Here is a 14457-nt window from a genome sequence, read left to right on the forward strand (position 1 = left end):
ATAAGCATTTAAACAGTTATTTACATTGATATTTCCAATTTTTAGGTAGGTGGATCAGATATAATTATCCCTAAATAATTATTCTAAGTTTTCTTTCTTTTTTTTCTCTTTTTTTTTTTTTTTTTGCTAAGTGTAAAAATCTATTTTAATATTCAAACGCATGAACCCTGACAAACATACCAGAACCCAGGGCTCTAATGTAGACGGCACTATGCTATGGACACCAGTGAACCACATGAAGAGGCAACTTACTAGAAGCACTGAGTCTAGTGATGAATATATGATATTGACACCTAGATCAGCATCATAAGTAAGAACCCATTCTGGGTAGAAGATAATATACCACTGGAGTGGCTATCAGGTTTAGAAGCAAATTTTAGACAACATCGGCAGGCTTGTGTTCTGGTTCTGACTCTACTACTAATTCACCCTGTAAACTGATGTGTTATTGAACCCCCAAAGACTGTTTCCTCATTTGTAAAATGAATACTTCTTATCCTGTCTGCTACACAGGGCGGCTGGGAAGCCCAAGTGAGATATTATACCCGCAAGTTCTTTGAATCACATAAACACTCGAGAAATACAAATTACTATTACTAACACTTTGAATCATCACCGTCACCAATGCAATTACTTCCCCATTTGTTACATGACAGGCACCATGAACAAACTTTTCACAGGTATGTCACATGTGTAGCACATGACCTTGCTGTGCCATTAGTTACAATAGAGTGGAATTGCATACGGAGCAGATCTGATTTTGAAATGGCATTTTACTAATGCGGCTTCCATACAATTGTAATATGACATTAATAAAGCTGTGGCAACTTTCCAACATACTGTATTCTTCTTCTAGAATGCATTCCAGTGCCAACCTCACTTCCTCAGACTTAGCTAATTGGTTAAGGACATGAGTTAACTCCTCCAGACCACTGGGTACCAATTAATGGTAATTTAGGCTGTAATGAAGAATGGGCTGAAACCAATCTAAAGACATTTAATGGGATAAATATAAACTAATATTCCGAGGAACAAGGAATTCTGGAAAACAGTCATTAGTTATCCTCTCATTGTTTGGGAGAGCCCAATAAATAGCACTGAGTGCTGAACCAAATGAGAAACAAGACAATGACATAATGCCATTTGAGCAGGACTATCACTTTATTATAGATAAAACTGATAATGGAGAAACTGACTTAAATCTGCAGGCAAGTGGGCTTCAAAATACCAAGTCTCACTAGACTAGTGCAAGCTCCCTGGGGGCACAAACCCCCAGCAAAACTTACAGCACAGGGAGAGCAGGACAAAGCATGGGCTCTCTATGGGCCGACTTGTTCCCAAAGAAAGAGGAGAAACACACTGAGCCAAGGATGTCCATGTTCCCCTTCCAAACTCACCCATCAGACGAATTCACTCCTCCTCTGGGAAGACTGAGAGAACTGGAGAGAGTCCGAGACTGATTCAAGAATGAGGCTTCTCAGAAGGAAACATCAAGAAACGGGAAAGAAGATTTCCTCTCTGTAAAGCACAGAAGCCCAGAGAGAATTTGTGACCTTTCCAGGATTAAACAGCAAGTAGGTAGTAGTGTCAGGGTTGAAAGCTTTATTTATTCGTGTTTTAAAAAAAATGGAGCAAAACAGGATAAGAGAGACTCCCTGATTTATTAGCATTGCACATGAAAAAGTTGGGGATTGGGATTGTTTCATAGTCTAAAAAGTTAGCCTGAAACTCTTGGTCATGCATGTGGCTCACAGTATAGGATCCAGACCACAGAAAAATAACATATCTGTTCTCCAGACCTTTCTGGAGGATTGTACTCAATTCTGTGAAGCACATTTTATTAAGAAAATTGATGATTTAGAAAGTATAGAAGTGGGGGGAGGGTATAGCTCAGTGGCAAAGGGCATGCTTAGCATTCAGGAGGTCCTGTGTTCAATCCCCAGCACCTCCGTTTAAATAAATAAATAAATCTAATTCTCTCTCCCTCATACACAAAAACAAAAGTATAGAAGGATATGAACAGGACAGTAAGAAGCTGAAACAGAATTGGAGTTTGAAAAGACCTCACTGAGAAGAGGGAGGAGACCTGTTTCTGTAACAACAGGACCAAGAGCAGAAACAGCAAGTGATACAGAGGCAGTTTTAAGTTAATGGAAGGAAGACTTTCTAACACACACACACACACACACACACACACACACACACACACACACACACAAGTCTAGCCCTGAATGGGATGCAAATTTGATCATGACACCCTCTTGTAAAAACCACTGGATGGTTTCCTAGTGCTCTTAGATAACGTCCAAGATACTTAGGAAAGTTTACAAGCCCTTTGTGGATGGGCCCTTTGGTTAGTGTCCAGTCCCAGCTCACACTCACTCCCTCCCATTCCGCTGGCTGCAGCCACACTGACCTGGTTTAGCCCTGGTGCACAACAGGCTCCTCCCTACTTCCCAGCCTTGACCATGCAGGTCCCTCTGCCTGGGTGGTCTTACTTCTTTTCTATAGCAAACCAACTCCGATTCATCCTTCAGATCTCAGTTCTCCCATCTTCACAGAATCCTTCCTACCTCCTGGAGGAGGTCACTTTGCCCTCCGTGTTCTTCTTGTTTGTACTTGTCAGAGCTGTGGCTTGACTTGTCTTGTTTGACCGTTTAATTAATGTCTGTCTCCCCTACTAACCTGTGACTTCCGTGAGGGCAGGGAATGTGTTGTTTCTCATGGTAGAGACCCCAGATAGACCTACTCATCATAGACCTACTGAACAAGGAGGGGTAGGGAGGAGGGAGAAGAGGAGGAAGGAAGAGGACCCCCCCCACCAACACCAGAACTAGAAAGGTTCAAGCAGAATATATTAAAGACCATCTTTCAAGAAAAAGGTTGAAAATATTCCTGTGCTGAGTGGGATGATTGAACCAGCTCAAGCTAGTCAGCAAATATTTGCGAAGCACATACTGTGTTCCAGGTGCCAGATGCCAAGGATGCCAGTACTGAATCAGCCCCTGCACTGATGTATAAGAGAGCTTCCAATTCTAAGAGCTGGTGATTACACGGAGCAAATCCATTTAATAGTGTAAGACAGAAAAAACAAGAAAAGATAAAACTGTGTGACATTCTGGACCAGGTTTCCATTCCCAACTGCAGTCGTATCTAACTTCATTAGATACATATTATGCACTTTGAATATTGGAATTACTCATTTTTGGTGAGCCACAGCTATCATTAACAGAAAATGGGAGAGGGAGAATTGACTTAATATCTTGTGGAAAGCAAGTGCAAGAATTAATGTAAGGAACCACCCCAGTGATTCAGATTAACCTTTCTTTGTAACCATTAAGGACATGACTCAACAAAGCCCAGTGGAGTTGGTTTCCACTGAGTCCTTCCAAAGAGTTCCAATATGTAAGGACAGAGATAAGAAAAATTTGAATTCTCCTTTTCCAGGATGTTGCCAGCAGCAAATGCCTCCATTTAGGATCCATTGCTTTTAAAACTGTAACTTTCACATTCTAAAACCGTGTGCCTCTGATCAGAGATTGAAGCCAGACATATGGCTCCTGTTGTCAGGAGAGGTGGGCAGAGGGGATCGTGAAAGAACAGAAGGAACAGAGTATCCTGAAGGAATAGGCCAGAGCTGATTCTGGCCCTAAGGAAAACCAAATGAACCCTTTGCCCATTTAATTTCTCTGCGCGATTTATTTTATTCTTTAACTTGCTGGCCCAGGCTTGAGAGACTCACCCATTTCTGTTAAATACATATCTGCTCTCATTTATCCTGGCTCATGCTTCCTGGAGATGGCCCTGTGAGAAGCAGCTTGAAGGCAAATTAGTGCCACCATTCATGGCCTCTGCCCTGGGGACACTGAGCAGTCACTGCTTTCTCTATCCAGGTGCCTCAACACCTAGAGCATGCAGTCTTGTCCCCTTCTTGTGCATCCACAAGAGTTTCATGCCTGGGAAGAGTTTTGTTGTATTTTAAGATAAGGAATATCACATCAGACTGGTCCACAAAACCGGAAAAAGTAAGAACATGGAGAAAGATGGAAGATACAGTTAAGGGAAAAGATAATTAACCAAGCAAGATTTTGGAGGAGGTGGGAGAGGTGCAACAAAGGTCTATGCATCTAACAAATTTTAAGACTGAGTTCCAGAGATCTCAGAGTTCTCTAACTTGGAAACTACTCAACTTTACAACTCCTCTATTGCTTGTATTTCTTTCTTCTTATCAAACATAGTAAAATAATAATGCAAAAAAATTGCCATTCAGCTCTTAGAATAAAGCCATTCATAATACAAGTTTAAACTACATTGGCTTCATAGCACTGAAACTCCTGGGGTTCCCATTAATTAAGGCCTGAATTGATTAGCAGGTTTAAGAATCACATTTATAAATGTAGTTTTCTGAATGCCTGTGTAACAGAATATGAAAGAGATAAATAAACAATGAAAGAGATAAATAAACAATGTTATTATTCAGTCATTGCCAATGGATAATTACCTGGACACAATTTGTGCCCTCAGTGTTAAAAAATACAATGCTAAAAAAAAAAATGTGGAAAAGTGGCTGTCAAGTTAATGGTGAAAGTACAGGAAGCTGACTTCTGTGACCATCATTGTTTCATTTTAATATTTTTCAAACCAATTATATGACCCAGCTCTGGGAAAATGTGACATTTACTAGGCATTTGAGAATGATTAATTTGGTATGTATGTCTTTGTACTTTTTTTTAACTTCGTATAACGGAAAAACGGAAAATTTGAAACATACGCAAAAAAGATTGTATTTAATGAAACTTTAGGTACTCATCACCTGTTTTCCCTGCAAATTATTTTGAAGCAAAGCTCAGATGTCATCTTATTTCCTCTGCATCTGTGTATTACAATTCTAACTATAATTATCAGTGCTTACCTCCTGGGATTGAATTATTTATCAGTCATCACAGACGTATAATAAGAACAACAGCAACAAGCTTCTCAGTAAATATTTGCTGATATAACGAATGAACAAAAGGCTAATGTTTACTGAGCACTTACTGTGTGCCAGGCCCTGTGCTACGTGCTTTCCATGCACTCTCTCATTTAATCTTTATAAATGACAAATATCATTTAACTATGCTATAAATATCTTCACATTTCAGATGAGAAAACAAGTGTAAAGAGATTGAGGGATATCCCCAAAGATATATATAAATTAAATGAAGATGAAATCAAACTAAATCATATTATGAATATAGAATAAAAGCAAAGCATGAATGGCACTAGGTATTTTGATTAGGTTCAGAATCCAGGCCCTTGAGGATGAAAGTCAATGTGGCAAAACATTAAAAATTGGTGAATCTGGGTAAAGATGTATGGGAGCTCATTGTAGTAATATTGCAACTTTATGTTTTAAGTTATTTCAAAATAAAAAGTTAAAAGTGACCCCATGTTTTTTCTCAACTAACAAAGTTCAAGGAAGACCCTTGACTAATATTTTGCACAATGGGCCAGGATTTCTCTTATTTTGGGCCCCTCTGAAATGAGAACCTAAGTCATGCTCAGGTTTAGGTCAGTTGGCGGCGGTTGGGGGGAGCGTCATCTCAGGAAGCAGAAGTGAGGGGATGGGGAGAGTAACTCAGAGAAGAATAAAAAGACAACACAAGAATGCTTTATCAGTTGATCCCTCCCTAGGGGCACCTGAGATGCAGTCCTGCCAGAGACCAGTGGTAGCCAGCCTCTAATACGGCTCCCAGTAGTCCCTGCCTCCTTGTAATCACTCCTTCATGTAATGTCCTTCCAGACTCCACCAGGGTTGGTTGTGTGACCAACAGCATACAGCAAAAGTGAGGTTATGTCATTTCTGAGATTAGGTCATAAAAAAGACTACAGCTTCCATTTTTGGGCACTGGCACTCTGTCTTTCAGACCACTCACTCTAGGGGAACGGTATGGCAAGGAGACTTAGGAGGTGACTCCTCCTGCCAACAGCCAGGTGAGTGAGCTGGAAGTGGATGCTTCAGACCCAGTCACGCCTGGGATGACTGCAGCCTTGGCTGACACATGATTACAGACTTGTGAGGAACTCTGAGCCAAGATCACCTAGCCAAGCTGCTCTCTGATTCCTGACTCATAATAACTGTAAAATAAGAAACTTTTGGTATTTTAAACCACCAGGTTTGAGGTAATTTGTGACACAGGTAATGAGTATAGGACCCTTTGAGGAACTGAGTTAATACACCTCAGAAACCTTCCACTAAAGATTGGGAGGCTGAGGCAATGATGCACAAAATCCCAGTTCCAGAGTGGGCACTGGAGGTTAGATGCTGTCAACATGCCAAAGCTAATGTAGATGAAATCATAGGTGGGCTGAGCGTATATGAGGTGGGGGCACCAATAAGCTTCTGCTAAAGTATTTCATGCTAATGCCATCCATAACTTTTCTGGGACAAGATATAGGTTTCATACAACATGAAGCTTCCCTAGGAGCTTTATTTACTGTGTTAGTCTTTCAAAATCTGCCGAGTTCATCTCACAGAAGCATTAACCTAGCCAAAACTGGAATTTTTAAGACTTAATTTTTCTGATTAAAGAAGTAACCTTCTGATAAATTAGAGTTTGGGATAAGCAGATATAAACCACCATATATAAAACAGATAAACAAGGCCCTACTGATAGCACAGAGAATTATGTTCAATATCTTGTAATAACTTTTAATGAAAAAGAAGATGAAAATATGTGTATATATTTATATGTAGAACTGAGTCACTATGCTGTACACCAGAAACTAACACAACATTGTAAATCAACTATACTTTAGTTTTAAGGAGTAATCTCTGTTATTAAAATATATTTGAAAATACAAAAATACCCAAAGGAGAAAAATTTTAAACACCAAAAAAAGACACTATTCACAGACTGCCATTGTTAAAATCCTGTGCCATTTAGTATGCTGTAAAAATGTATATACACTTTGATCAAAATCATATCAGTTATAGTTTTATAGACTTTTTTCTAATGTGAAGTGATACCGCTTTAATAACTGAATCTTAAAGACACTATTCAATGAAAAACAATATATTTTATTGGGCTTAATTATGTTTTCCAGAATGAGGAAGTTACCAGTTGGAGCTTCAAGGAAGTTAGGGTATGGCATGAGTTATTTGAGCAATACTAATAAACCCCATGCCTTGACCTCAAGGGAGGCACTTCTAAGTGCAGGCTGAAATCATCTTCCAATTGTGTTTTTCAGTCTCTATTAAGATTTTTCATTAAAAATAAAAATGAGCTGAGCCAGGAGGTCAGCTTCCACTCTTCAGCTGCTGAGCCAAGAGTCTGACCTTGTGCTCATCCCACACTTGTTGTTTGACCAGATGCTCCCTAACAGCCTCCTCTGTGGGGCAGAGACACTCCAGTGTTCCTAAATTCAGGGCTAGCTTCTCCTAGAAACAAGTTTTAGGGAATAAAAATGAATTCCGCTCCTTCACTAATCTAGAAGAGAGAATGAATACAGATGTTTAGTTGTTTAATGCAGAAAACCAATGTAGTTCAGAATCAAACATAGGTCTGAAAGAGCTAATGTGCCCCTCTCAAGCCCTCCCGAGGGCCTCATCAGTCAACAGAGATGTGCTGTGCGTGTCAGGACCAGTTGACGGGTCTACCTAAACAGGGAAACAGGATGGCAACAATAATGGTCATTGGGTCCATCTAGTCCTGACCTTTTCCTTGTCAACACCTTAAGGGATTCTACATAAGGCCTATAAAAGGATTAGTTAAGAAAGTAGAAACCTCTAATGGGACAAGCCATATAGAGTTTATATATAAGGTAGGTAGTTATGAAACAGCTTGCAGGTAGCACGGAGTGTGGATCTGATGTTAACTGTTAATCCCCACTCAGTAGGACACAGAGTTCTGTGCTTTTGTTCTAGTCCTAGTCCAGAGCTTTCTCATCTCCTGGGTCAGCTCCTATGCCTCTGACCTCACTTCTGTGTTCTAGATAGGTCCCTACGTGCCAGGGATCAAGTTGTGAACAAGGAAATTACCACTTTCTCGTATTAGGCTTTGTTCTCTCTTCAATTATTCAAAATTTCCGTCACTCTCAAGGTTCAGCAGGGCTATTTCTTTTGGGTTTTGTCATTTTTGTTCTTTTTAAAACTGCTATTGCCCAATGCCAATGTGTCAGAAATTAAGGCCTCTTAAATACACTCTGTAGCAGGGTGGGCGTGAATTAGAATCCACTAAGGGAAAAAGAATATTCTAGGTTGAATATGCCTGGAATGCAGTCTCTTATTATTTAAGTGGCCTTTCTTCTAGAGTCGTTTCTCTGTTCCAATACAAATGCCTCCATTGCAACGGTCCGTTCTAGGAGACAGACTGGCCTCAGAGCAAACAGCCCTGCAGGTTAACTGCATGGATTCTACAGGCAAGGCACTGGTATGTGTTTCAAAACTTCCTTGAATACTCTTACTTTATGCTGTTTGAAAACCTTTGTGGATTTCAAAAAATTAGAAAAAAAAGTCTTTAAGTCTACTCAGGATAATTTGCAAGATTTCAGTTAACACATGATAAATCCCCAATATAAAAGACAATGAAAAATGGCAGATTAAAGAAAGGTACTTACTTCGGGGGAAAAAAAAAAAAAGAACAGTAAGGCCAAATAAAATTTGAAAGCAAATTTTAAAATGTTTAATTCCATTAAAATTGTTTCAAGAATTCTGAACCTGAAGTTTTGGATTCTGGTGAGATCATCCTCCACTTTAGATTTCTACCTTGTGGAATGCTGCTAGAAACAGTGTTGTTTGTGAGCTCCTGTGAGCTGACCAGATGGACAAAGCATGACTTTGCTAAGAATGATTCAGAGACCACTTTGAGAAAAGGAAGTGCTCTTACCAGGCACAAATGAAGATCATATGAATTGTTCATTGTTTCTGCCAAGCCCTAAAATTGTAAGAGAACCCAATTCACTAAAAAATCAAACGTAACTCTTCATCAATCAAATTAAACAAGAGACAAAAGAGTCAAGTCAGAAACCTGGATTTTTGATTACTTCTCCTGTAGCCATAGACCTACATGTGATTCTCCAGGAGTCAAATAAAATGGGAATCCAAACTATGTTTCCAATACTCTAAAATCCATATAAAGCTGAGAATCACATATTTACAAGGACTGAGCCACATCACCAATGAAAACTTAACATATCCAAGGCAGATAATCTATTTTCATTAAGCTTTAAGAAGTCCTTCCTAATCATGAAAATGAATGATTATTAGTTTTTTAGTGAGACTAACACTGGAACTTGTAGGACAGAATAGTTTTCACTCAGGAAGAAGGATGATCTAAATGAATTCCCATTCACTTAGTAACCAGTATGTATAAGTCTCGTGTACCACCTCATACATGATCCTCATTCCTTAACTCATGAGATTTTTTACACATTTCTCTTAAGTTATGGAATCCAGAACTGGACAATTTATTGGTAAACATCTGATCAACATTGAGCTTTCGTGTCCACAGAGGAAAGTAAACACTCGAAATAAGTAGGAACCTGTAAGCCAGTCTAAGGAGGCAGTACCCCAAAGCTAGGTGTCCCTAATGTCTCTGAAGCAAATGTCTGTGGAGGGAAAACAGAACTTTTCAAAGTGTGCATATACGTGACCATGTAACAAACAGTTTAGCTAGTCTAATAAAGCTAATATTAATTAAAATATTTTGGCCTTCCTCAGCAATCTAAAATTATTTTAAAAATATTTTTCTGACCAAATATAGGTTTTGCCAAAAAAGAAAATTTTGTAAAATTTCTTCCCACATAAAATGTTACAGTTTTCTGGAACACATATTTGAATTTGTTTGGTGAGGTTTTATACTACCTGTGAACCTTGTTTTTACTTAAGTTTATGAACATCATTCCAGCTTATTCATTTCCATATTCTTATCTTTGGTTGTCATTGGAAAATGTTGGCATCATTGTATGAGCAGGAGTTGGGGGAACTGATAGCTAGACCTCACTTTCAGTCCTCGTTCTGCAACTTACTAAAGCACCCTGGGCCAAATCCTTAACTTACAGAGCCGTTTAATTTTGTTTTTTAATTTGTAAAATAGGGATAATAAATAACTTACAAGGATGTTGTAAGGATCAGATGAGAAAACATATGTGAAACCCTTAGTGCAGTGTTCCTGTAGTAGGTACTCAGCAAATGAGACACTTTTCCTTTTGGGAGCACAGACATCCTCAATCTAAAAATTATAGTTGCCCAGGCCCTGAAGGAACATGTAATTATTCATTTGAAAATGATTGTTGTAATTACATATATGCAAACTAAAAATTAAATACTGTATATATTAGACTTCTAATAGTGGGCTCTGAGAAGACTGTAATTTAATCTTAAACCTCATTCCCCCAGAGCTCATCAAGAATGGAGTCAGTGTAAACAGCCAGATAATATAAGGCCAAATGAGCTTGGTTCTGATTCTCTGTCTGGGCCCCATCCTTAAAGATGTAGCCCGGTGACAACATGCAAAGGCCATCATCAGTCATCTTACTTCATTGGTGACCACCTGAATGAAGTTCTAGGAAAAGTCATCTCTTCATTTGAGGTTATATATAGTGAATGATAATTCATAAAAGTTACTGGGAACTATTTTATAAATATGCATGCCTGATAAAAATGATTAGCAACCAGGGAGCACGTATTTAGAACGTGTGAGGGACTATGGGAAAAATAAGAGAGATACTCTTTTCTCTGAAGAAAACTTCTGTCAACTTTGGAAGACAAGATTTGCTTTTTGACATGATCTAATGCATTTTGGAAAATATTAATTTTTTTTATTTTAAAATGAACTGGATTCATGTCTGGAAGGAACTGACATGTGTTGCATACCTATTTGTGACAGGCCTCTGGGCATATATTATCTCACTTAATCCTCACAAAAATGCTATGAAGTGGATATAATTCTTCTCATTTTAAGAAAGCTGAGGCTCGTACAGGTGAGGTGACTTGGATAAGGACATATAACTAAGGAGTGACAAACCCAAGAAGCCAGCACAGGCCAATATCTCAGGGTCCAATGTTCATGCTATTTTCATGACCACTGGGACAGCCACAGAGAAAATAGGAGGAAAGAAATCATCGTGAGATACACTTTGAAAGAAGAATTTGCAAATGTTTAGAACTGCTTGGATATGGATGACATTAATATCAAGACTTTGTTTTTTTCTTTTCTTTTCTTTTTTAACACCTTTACTTTGGTATAATTCCTGTACAGTAAACTACACATATTTCAGATGTACAACTGGATGAATTTTGATAGATGTATATATACACTTATGAAACCACCACCCCAGTCAAGATGCCTAACATTTCCCTCACTCTCCAAGAGGTGCAAATTTTGAATTCTCAATTTATCCTTTCCTACCCCCTTTATCTCCTGGTAACCATAAGTTTGTTCTCCATGTTTGTGAGTCTGTTTCTCTTTTGTAGATAAGTTCATTTGTGTCCCTTTTTTAAGATTCCACATACAAGTGATATCGTATGGTATTTTTCTTTCTCTTTCTGCTTTAGTTTGTTTAGAATGACGATCTCCAGGTCCATTCATGTTGCTGCAAATGGCATTATTTTATTCTTTTTTATGGTTTAATAGTATTCCATCATATATATATACACACACATGTATTACATATATATGTAAAGATTTTATATATGTGTGTGTGTGTGTGTGTGTGTGTATATATATCTGCCACAACACTTTGTTAATAAAACTATATGGAGCCTTGACTGAATTTTAATGAAACCTTTCAGAAATGAGACAAAGTGGGAGCATCAGGAAACAAGTCCAATTAAATGTGTTGAAAGAATCAGATTGGCTTTATCCACCTATTTAAAAAGACTCAAAAATTTAAATAAATGTACCACTGTCCTCTTATGCAATGTTTTTAATATTGGCATTTTAAATTTAGAAGACAATACTGTGGTGAGGAAAAGGCCTCCAAATTTTTTTAGGTTAGAAAAATCTAGATTTGATTTTTAGCCCTCAAATTACTGTGGTAAGATCTTGGGCAGCTCATTTAAACACTTTTAATCTTGTAGGAATAACTGTCCCACTCCATCCAACCATCTACTGACCTCCCCACTTACCTACTCATCCACCCACCCATCTGTTTATTCAATTATTCATTCAGTATACATTTGTTGAGCATGTAGTAAATGCCAGTCACTGGAGACATTTCAGAGGTAAACTAGACTCAGACTCTCGAGGAGTCCATAGTCTAGAAAGAGAGACAGACTTGAATATAAAGGAATGTGGTAAAACACAGTGGGGGCTGTAAAGAAAACCCGTCCTGGCCACAGCAGGTAGAAAGGAGAGGTCACGTCCACCTGGTGAGACATGGACTGGAAGGACATCTCACTGACACCATGAGAGAGGTAGGACAGGCATTACAAAAGAAGTGGCACATGATCTGGTAGAATATGAGGTGTGATTTTGGGAAGGATGTTCCAGCCAGATGGAACCACATAAATAGATAACTCAGAGGTATGCTATGGTGTGGTAGCCAACAAACTACACGCAGCTTGATTTGGCTGAAATACAGGGTGGGAGGAAGATGCAGCTAGAGATGAGGCCAGAGAGGGTGGTCTGCCACACTGAGGAAATTTCATTGTGTTCTACGGGCGTTAGGAAATCTTTAAAAACCAGTAAGTTGGAGTGAAATCATCAGATTTGCATTTGAGAAAGATCACAGCTGTAGAGCAGAGAATCAGTATGAAAATGTTACAAGAAAACATATGAAGACCCATTGTAAAGTTCACTACATAAATGTTTGCTTTTATCAATGTAAGTCATGACTTGCTATATTGTGAACCATACACAATAGATAAAACATGAATTCTACATAACTCTATGTATTTATTTAAACAGATAAAGCTACAAAATACAATATTTTTTCAATCAGAAATGAATTGTAATAACAAATTAAGGAGACTTACAAAAATTTCACCTTGTTCCAGAATTCTTTTTTTTTTAATTTTTTTTCATAAATCTTATCTCAACAAAACACATGGCTGATGAAGTTCCCTAAAAAGAATAAATCAAAATATTGATGATCTTTGGAAATAACAAGTGTTGGCAAGGATGTGGAGAAATTGAAACCCATGTGCAATGTTGATGGGAGTGTAAAATGGCACAGCTGCTATGGAAAAACAGTACGGCAGTTCCTCAAAAAATTAAAAATAGAACTACCATATGATCCCTCATTTCCACTTCCGGGTTTGTGGTCAAAAATTTGAAAGCAGGGTCTCATAGAGGTATTTGTACACCCATGTTTAGAGCAGCATTATTCATAACAGCCAAAATAGGGAAGCAACTCAAGAATCCACCAGCGGATGAATGAATGAACAAAGTGTGGTATATACATGCAATGGATTATTCACTTCCTTAATAAAAAGGAAATTTTGACACATGCTACAACATGGATAAACCTTGAGGACATTATGCTAAGTGAAATAAGCTAGTCACAGAAGGATAAATACTGTATAATTCCTCCTATATGAGGTCCCCAGAGTAGTCAAATTCATAGAAACAGAAAATAGAATGGTGGTTGCCAGGGCCTGGGGGAGGGAGAAAATGGGGAGTTGTTAATTAATGGGTATAGAGTTTCAGTTTCATAAGATAAAAAAGTTCTGGAGATTGGCTGTACAATAATATGACTATTTTTAACACAATGGACTGTACCCTCAAAACTGGTTAAGATGGTAAGTTTTATGTTAAGTGTATTTTACTATGATTTTAAAATATATTGATGGTCTTTAATAGATTAAAAACTGCATTAGAAGGATATATGAACAATGATCATCACATTAGTTTTAAAGAGTTACTTTTAAAACATTTAAAGTATGAGGAGTTCTTTTCTTACTTTTTTTCTTACTTTGTTTTATCACTATGAGGGTGGTAGTGGTTATGGTCAAAGAAATTATTATATATCTCCAAGTGACACTAAATTAAATTAAACTAGTATATACTTTTGGAACATTAAGAAGGGAATCAAATGATTTTATTTATTACTTTAAATTAAATAGTAACTTAAAAATTTGTGTTTTTATAATCACTCAAAAATAAATTCCAGAACAGAAATTAAAGAGGAAGATACTCAAATAGAGTTACTGTACGGGTTATATATCACAAGGCAAATCAACCTGTTTTACAGGCCAAGCTCATTTTCTTTCAGGATAATGACTGTAGGATTTGCTTACTAAGTCACGCTACCTTGCTTCTATGCTTTCAGCAGGATGGTCAGAGGGGAATTATTACCAGCTCATTAACATGATGGTTTTCAAACCTGAGTGTGAAGAAGAATCACCTGGAGAATTTGTGAAACTTGCAGATCCCTGAGCATCAGAATCAGATTCTGATTCAGCAGGTCTGGGGTGAGGCCAAGGAATGTGCATTTTAGCCACACATGCAGAGGGGTGGGGACTTTCTGATGCCT

General features: G+C 38.0%; 1 long non-coding RNA gene across 1 annotated transcript in view; it reads right to left on the reverse strand.

Annotated features, from left to right (window-relative positions):
- Nucleotides 1-1331: 1331 nt before the first annotated feature.
- The window catches only part of LOC116669053, a 78819-nt gene continuing 65693 nt past the window's right edge, over nt 1332-14457 (reverse strand). Inside the window, exon 4 of the long non-coding RNA XR_004326431.1 lies at nt 1332-1518. This is a non-coding gene — a long non-coding RNA (uncharacterized LOC116669053). The remainder of the gene's footprint in view (nt 1519-14457) is intronic.

The sequence above is a fragment of the Camelus ferus genome, chromosome 2 (assembly GCF_009834535.1).
Source record: "Camelus ferus isolate YT-003-E chromosome 2, BCGSAC_Cfer_1.0, whole genome shotgun sequence".
In the NCBI taxonomy this organism is placed as follows: Eukaryota; Metazoa; Chordata; class Mammalia; order Artiodactyla; family Camelidae; genus Camelus; species Camelus ferus.